The sequence below is a fragment of the Rhipicephalus sanguineus genome, chromosome 1, assembly GCF_013339695.2.
Source record: "Rhipicephalus sanguineus isolate Rsan-2018 chromosome 1, BIME_Rsan_1.4, whole genome shotgun sequence".
In the NCBI taxonomy this organism is placed as follows: Eukaryota; Metazoa; Arthropoda; class Arachnida; order Ixodida; family Ixodidae; genus Rhipicephalus; species Rhipicephalus sanguineus.
The window spans coordinates 132257183-132264619 of NC_051176.1; the positions used below are offsets into that span (position 1 = coordinate 132257183).

General features: G+C 42.6%; 1 long non-coding RNA gene across 1 annotated transcript; it reads right to left on the minus strand.

Annotated features, from left to right (window-relative positions):
* Positions 1 to 1212: 1212 nt before the first annotated feature.
* Positions 1213 to 5882, minus strand: LOC119386897 (uncharacterized). The gene is made up of 4 exons (XR_007416449.1): positions 5817 to 5882; positions 5630 to 5719; positions 2240 to 2266; positions 1213 to 1345 (listed from the first exon to the last, which is right to left on the minus strand). It is a non-coding gene; the product is annotated as an uncharacterized LOC119386897 (long non-coding RNA).
* Between the last annotated feature and the right edge of the window lie 1555 nt (positions 5883 to 7437).

Here is a 7437-nt window from a genome sequence, read left to right on the forward strand (position 1 = left end):
TGTTACAAGGCCCCTTTAAAGCGGTTGTTTAGCTCTCATTCTGCAGCATTCTTGTTACTTTGCTTGAATGCTAAAGTACGCTCCAACATTATTTTTTGTGTCCTTTCTTACATTTTCTTTTTTAATACTGTCTTGTCTTATTTTCCATTAACCCGCCTACTTGCTGGCCTCAGATCTCTCTCTACATTTCGTTCTACTGATGAACACACGCGCACGGTTGTCACCTCGACACCGCAAGAGCCAGAGTTCAACATGGTTGATGTCGCCTACTGGCAACACACTTTTGCTCAAATATCCTCATATTGTTTGCCATCTCTTTAGTCAATGGCTGCAGGCGGAACGTGCGCAATGTTGCGCCATAGAAACTATGGCGCAACAAGCTATAGGCAGTCCTCATACTTGTATATAGGCAGTAGTCGATGAGAAATGAGGGAAAAGAAGCTGAGCACGCGGCTTCTTGTGTTTTCGAGAGCCTGAGCACACACACACATGTACAGTACGGTCCACTCTTAAAGGGAACACTCGAATGAGCACTTTCATTTTGCTGGCCCTCTAACAGCAAGTGGATGAGGAAACCATGTTCATGCATGCGGCACGAGTCTGTCAGAACGAGGCACTACTGTCCACCACCATTGGGTTTATGTGAATCTAAGCCACTATGTTTTTGCAAGAGAGCGAAATCCAAACATTCCCTGCGCGCAAATGTTTCCTTTAACAGTGGACCCGTCTGTACATACACACAAAGCGGGAAGAAGTGCAAGAACCTTATACTTAAATGGACCCGCTCCTCATCAATCCTTTTTTGCCATCTCTCAGTGTAAAACAAACCCGTCACTTCGTCTGAGAGAGTTCTTTACTGTGTATTCGCCAAGACGTCTGTAAATTAAGTGCCCTTCTCAGTTGTCCATTATCGCAGTGATCGCCTTGTTGCCGCACTAACGGGTAGCATCAGTGTTCGTGTTAAAGAGACAGGGCGTGCAAACACGGACACAGGAGAGAAGCCAAGACACCACAGACGCCGCTTCTCTCGTCTCTCTTGTGTCCGTGTTTGCACGCCCTGTCTCTTTAACATGAATACTTACCAAATAGCTCAGCTATCTGTTATTTTATCATCGATGTGGAACTTTCAGCTCTGGCCCATGAGTTTCATAAATACGGGCCAGGTTAGGTACAACAAGTTCACAAGTAGGGATACAAGCATGGAAGCAGGATCACTCACGCTTTTATTTCGGAATATACATTCTATGGTGCAAAAGTGTCGCCAGTGATCCGCACAACGCACTGGCTATCCAGATGCCGGCTTGCAATGACTGTAAGCCGTCTTAACAGCGTTCGCAACTTTGTCCTGAAAAACGAAGAGAAACAGATAAGGGGCAGTTTAATGACGACGCGATCTTCCAGTAATTATCCGGCATTTTTATGCATAGTACACGCGCGATATTCTATGTCACATGAAATCTCGCCTACAGGGTAACCTTTTAAGCGTTTACCACGCCGCGGTTTCCCATTTGCTTCAGTAGTGGGTAGTCATTGCCTTTTTTTGTTATAAAACGTTGTGGTTCGCACGCTTATACAATCCTTGCGTGGTTACTTTAATTCTAACTATAACTCCTTATCCTCATCATCAACACTACCTCTCATCATCATCATCAACAATGTCCGTCTTCTTATAACAAATGGCGAAATTTCAGTATGCATCTAATAAACTTGTTCATCAAAGAACGTATGGCCATTACGAGCACAATAATATTTACGTCCTGTGGTTTATTTCATCCTTCTCTTTTATTGAGCGTTTGCCCGCATATTCTGAGAAGCGAAGTTGCCTTCGAGACAGCGGTTCATAAGCTGGCTGATTAATTGCGCTGGATGCTGTTTTCCGAAAGCCTATTTTTATTGGCTCCTGTAGTCACTGCTGCTGAATGGCAAAGATAATTGTAATTACTGCCGTCATCATATTTTGTTCAGCGAGCGCTAATGTGCTTTCTCAGGCAATGTCCGATAACGCTTTCTTTAGCAGTGGAGCATTATACGAGAGGCTACTGCAATTGACGAGCCGGCGTCGAAATCTTTGCGACACAAACTGAGGAGAAAAATGTAGAGGCAGAAAAAAGCGTCGACTTGGGAAGAAGTTTAGAAGTAAGTTTGGATCAGGCATGAACCAACTATAGCCGAACAACATGTTTTGATCGAAATGAGCGCAGTATGGGTGCTTATTTTAATATTCAACGTGTCTACTCACCGAGAACACAGTCGTCAGCAGCGCGTCCTAAATGGGAGAAAGGAAAGTTGCCATTATTATGCCTCCACGAAGCACTTCAAAATAATGTACGAGTAGTAGAAAAACACGACCACCAACATTTTCATAATGCGTGCAACACTCTACAAATTGAGCAACAATGATTGCTTGACGTCCCTTCACTCGCACGTTGGGGTTTGTCTTAGGCAAGTTTGTCTGTAGACGGCATGTCATATCTGAACCATGTGGGGAACCCAAGATTGCTTTTTGATCGCACCTATATATTAATTGCTACATTTTTTCCCCATTCAGCTGCCTTCAACGCCCAAGACGAGATTCGACCATTTAACTTGTCACACTCCACAATAATAGGGCCGGGATTTTAGTGTGTACTGATGTCACTCATTAAAGGTCGTTAAAGCAGAGCGTAAAGCAGAATAAATGGCCATTCACGAGCCCCATAGTAGTGTAAAAACGTGTTTTCCCTAGACGCAAAAGCGGTTCCAAATATGTCTGTATCAAGTGTAGAAAACTCAAGGAAGCCTAAAGACGCTTCGTAACCAAAAAAATATGCCGTATTCATGTAATGAAAATTTTGGCGCCTTGCAGTTCTACGTAAGCCTACGGTATAATAATGCCCATGCACCGTTTTCAGAACAATCATAAGAGCCAGACATGCTTTCCGACATTATGGCTCTAATATTTCCTTCCGTTGCAGCAGGTTTTATTGCAGGGAATCATGGCAGTTTACAGGACGAATTCTGCCGGGTTCTTGGATTGCTCTGACATTTCGGGGCGAAAATTGCGGATAAAAATTCAGGAGGCGAGACGAGTTGTAAATGCGCTGGAAAGTCTTGAGCTTGTTTCTAATGCAAAGTGTGAAATAATAATAATAATAATAATAATAATAATAATAATAATAATAATAATAATAATAATAATAATAATAATAATAATAATAATAATAATAATAATAATAATAATAGTAATAATAATAATAATAATAATAATAATAATAATAATAATAGTAATAATAATAATAATAATAATAATAATAATAATAATAATAATAATAATAATAATAATAATAATAATTTTCCGGGGTTTTACGCGCCAAAAACCACGATATGATTATGAGGCACGCCTTAGTGAAGGACTCCGGAAATTTCCACCATCTCCTGTTCCTTAACGTGCACTGACAGTTTGAAAGAAGTACGTAAAAAAAAGTTCATTCTGTATTTGAACGGTGCATGAAAGAATTTTGCAACGTCGAGTGTGTAGAGATGAAACGACACATAGGCGAGATATTTAATCGTGCTGACATAAAAAAATCGCCGCCATATCCACGAAGTGAATGATGTTAGAGGAGCGTGCTCGGAAATGATCGGTTAACCCGCGAATGCTCCGTGCACATTCCTCTACCATCATATATAGACGTGACAACGTTGTTATACATACATTACATCCACAATGTTTTTTTTTAATTTACGGTTGGATGCACTATATACATTTTAATGAAGTATATATACATTTGGATGAACTATAAACATTATATATACACAAGAGATGTTATTTTACCAAGTTCAAGAAGGGCGTCCCTCGATGAGTTCGGAGACTGGTTTCCCTTTAAAGATGATTGCTTTATGATGGTTGAACTATATGCATTACATATACACAAGAGATGTTCTTTTAAAAAGTACAAGAAGGACATCCCTCGATGAGCTTGGGGACTCGTTTCCCTTTAAAGATGATTGCTTTATGATCAGTAAAGTATGTTGCCAAGGGGTCATCGATGATGGGACGTAATAGAAAGTTCGAGAAGGCAACATCGATACAAGTGCCCCTGATGGTGGTGGGACGTTTGCAGTCGTACGATACGCATCGGAGAGCGTAACGTGACATCATGTGTTGGCTGGTTATTGGCAAGGCAAGATCTTCCCGAGCTGCTGCTGCGTTGCGAGCCCATCGCGCTGCTGCCGTTCATGCTGCGGAGCGGCAACAAAGAGAGTTCACTTAGTGAGCTCCCGGCGAAGAGAAAGGAAGCCAGCGAAACGAGCGGTGCGGCCAGCGAGCAGTCACCTAACTAGCGCTTGCGCCGAGCGTGGTGTGTGCCGCCTTGAGCGGCGGCGCCATCTAGTGAGCATTTTTGAAATCACCGGAGAGCGCAGCTGCGCCGAGCATGGTGTGTGCCGCCGCGCCGACGGTCACAGAGGTGAGGACAAGGCGCGAGCATAAGAAGCTTGGCGAGCAAGCTCCTAAAATATTTCTTGCCGCTTTCAGAAGGGATGAGTTTTCTAAATTACGGTAATACGGCCTTTGTCATTCCTTCTCCGGTAAGACTGTATGTTTGATAGCTGGTGCGTTTGCAACGTCTTTTGATTTACAATAGGCGTATTTTATTAGGTGTGTAAGTGCGACACTGACTTAAATTTTCTATTGCGCCCAACTTCATTTAGGCTTTCAGCTACAAGTATTTTGTATGTCGTCGAGGCGTATTCAATCTGGCGCTCTCTATAGGCTGCGCCACTCAAAAACACACACCATCGTCATTCTCAGAGTAACCAGCCTTACACTGAGCGTAATAAGCAATATGTAAGCAATAAGTCAGCTTAAAGTGGTGGATTATTCCTTCAAAATACTGCGTTCGTTACTTTTACTGAAACAGGTTGCTTATTGAAGTACAAAATGAAGGTTAAACCTCCATTTCTTAAACTCCATGCCGAATCCCCGTTGCTAGAATTTCAGAGACACGTCAGAGACTTCGAAGGTCAGTTTTCGTAGTTGGGCCCATTGTGGCTTAGTGAGAATTATTGAAACTTGATTGTTTCAGTACTTGGCCCCATTGGGATACAAAGCGGCCCTTATGAGCCCTTTTCCGATAACTAATTATTGAGGTGGGTACGAAAATCCGGGACGTCACGGCTAACTGATGTGGGAACTCGAAGACGGCGACATCACCTGAAATTCGATTGTGCGTCTTCTCTGGATTATCCAGCCTTTTCTTACGCAAAGCGCTTTTTTATTGTAGAAAACCTAGCCTAACCCCACGTGGGAGCGGCCCGCGGTGTCACCCTAAGGGGTGGCACTTCTCCGGATCTTTAAAGTTCTTCGTACCGTACCGTACCGTAGAAAACAGCATACTTTGATAATATAACTCAAACAATTTTCGTCTTCGATGGTCCTAGAGACTAGCTTGCAATTAACTGTATGAAAAAAGACGCGCTACAATCAGCCATCTCAGCGCGAGCGCCACTCTTTCTTTCCTGGCTGAGGAATAAAAAGCAACAGCACTAGCGTATCAAATAAAATTAAATTGCGAGTTCAAAGTAAATAAATAACTCATATATATACATATAAGCTCTTTTACCGAGAGCCAATAAGATCTGCACTTACAAAGTCTGCGTCGGACTCGCACTTCTTTTTAATAAGCTCAGCTGCACGGTCTCCCTTCTCGGCGATGATCTCCACAGCTTTTGGTTTTACCTGCGTTGATGGAACAGAGGGAAAAAAGGTTTATCCATTGATTGATAACTGAAAGAACAGAAAGGATGGGGATGTATCAATGTCTTGTATAATGTACCTGGGCAGGGGCGTGGTCTGCCATGCACTTCAGGACTTCCTTGATCTTGTCATTGCTCAGCGCTGCGAGAGAAAGAGGAAGTGAGCACCTACTCTAAAAATTTCCTTAGTAAAAAGTAGCAAAAGCAACTTCCCAAACGTGTACTTAGGCAACTGCATATTTATTTTTTTATTACTGTTGCTATTATACTGTGACAAGCTAGATGTGAGAAAGTGAGTATGTTTTGTCCGTCCGTTCTCTTAAGCTGTCGATAGCGAGGAATAGCAAGTTTTAGAATAACGTTTGTCACTCACTGTACGTGCGCTACAATCAAGCACCTTTGCTGGACCTTACAAGGCACCGATCCCTCCATGACATAGTTTGACGCACGAGAACGAAAATGCGACGTTGGAAAGCTTAGCATTGTGCCAAAATATCTCCAAGCTAAGACGACCCATTAACAGCCATGATGTAGTTTAAATGCCCACGCATCACATTAGGGTTTCGGAATCACCAAACGATCTCATAAATGGGACGCGCTATGGGCGCATAAATAACGTTCCAGGCGAAACCAGATGAAGCGAAAGCTCATTTCAGCAGTTACCGACGAACAGCGGTCGGGAAAGCGTAGCCCTCACGAGAACTGACGCTGAATCGCACGTCACTTCTTGGCGTATGTAAAGAGTACGTTCGCTTAACTTGGCGAACAAAATATGTTAAAATGGCGTACGCACACTGCAAAAGCTCAAGAACATCCCGAGCATGCGTAGTGATGACAACGCTATTTCTTCACGTACGTGATGCGTTTGCGTTTGGTTCCAAACGCTGTTATAAAAATGTGTGACGACGTGGTCCAGGCGTCGTCAGGTCTCCTCGTTTTGTCCAGTTTACCCTCAACATAGAACCAGTTAGGTACACTCCTGCAGGTGCACTCCAACATAGAAAGAATTAAGTTGTGCCCACAACAGTACCCCTGCATTTCGAGCCCATGTGAATGAAGCGATGTGCATTTAGTATAGTCGGGTACGTGAACCAGTGCGCTATCGTACAACAATAGCGCAATTAGTGCAAGCTCTTGCACCCCACACGTATACACTGAGCACAGCACCGTGCGCGTATACATTTCATAATAATTTCTAAGTGGTAAACTGATTGTTTATCTTCCGGTTAACCTCTCTGCTTTCTGCATATCATTTTTGTATCACTCTATATTTAAATAAACGTGCCCAAACCCGCTATTTCTAGTGGAAAATTCACTGGTCTCTGTCACTATAAAAACAGTTTACACCACTTTGGGCGAAGCTGTGTGCCACTTTAATAATGTTGATTCATCGTGCTTGCGCTTCGTTTTCTGAAAACTCTGCGCTCTTGGCTTTTTTGTCAATGCGATACCTTTTTATGTCAATGCGATGCCATGCATGCAGTTCTTGGACGTGAAGCACGTAGAGCGCAACGTTACAGAAATGCATGCAAGCTAGCTGATGATTATTGTTATTGAACAAAAAGACTAAAAGTCCATGTAAACTATGTTTAAAATGTTAAGATTGAAAAAACAAACTAATACATCACAAAAAATTTGCAGTGGCTTAGCTCGGCTATGCCAGGATATACGTTAGCAAAGGTTCAGCTGATTATTCTTAGC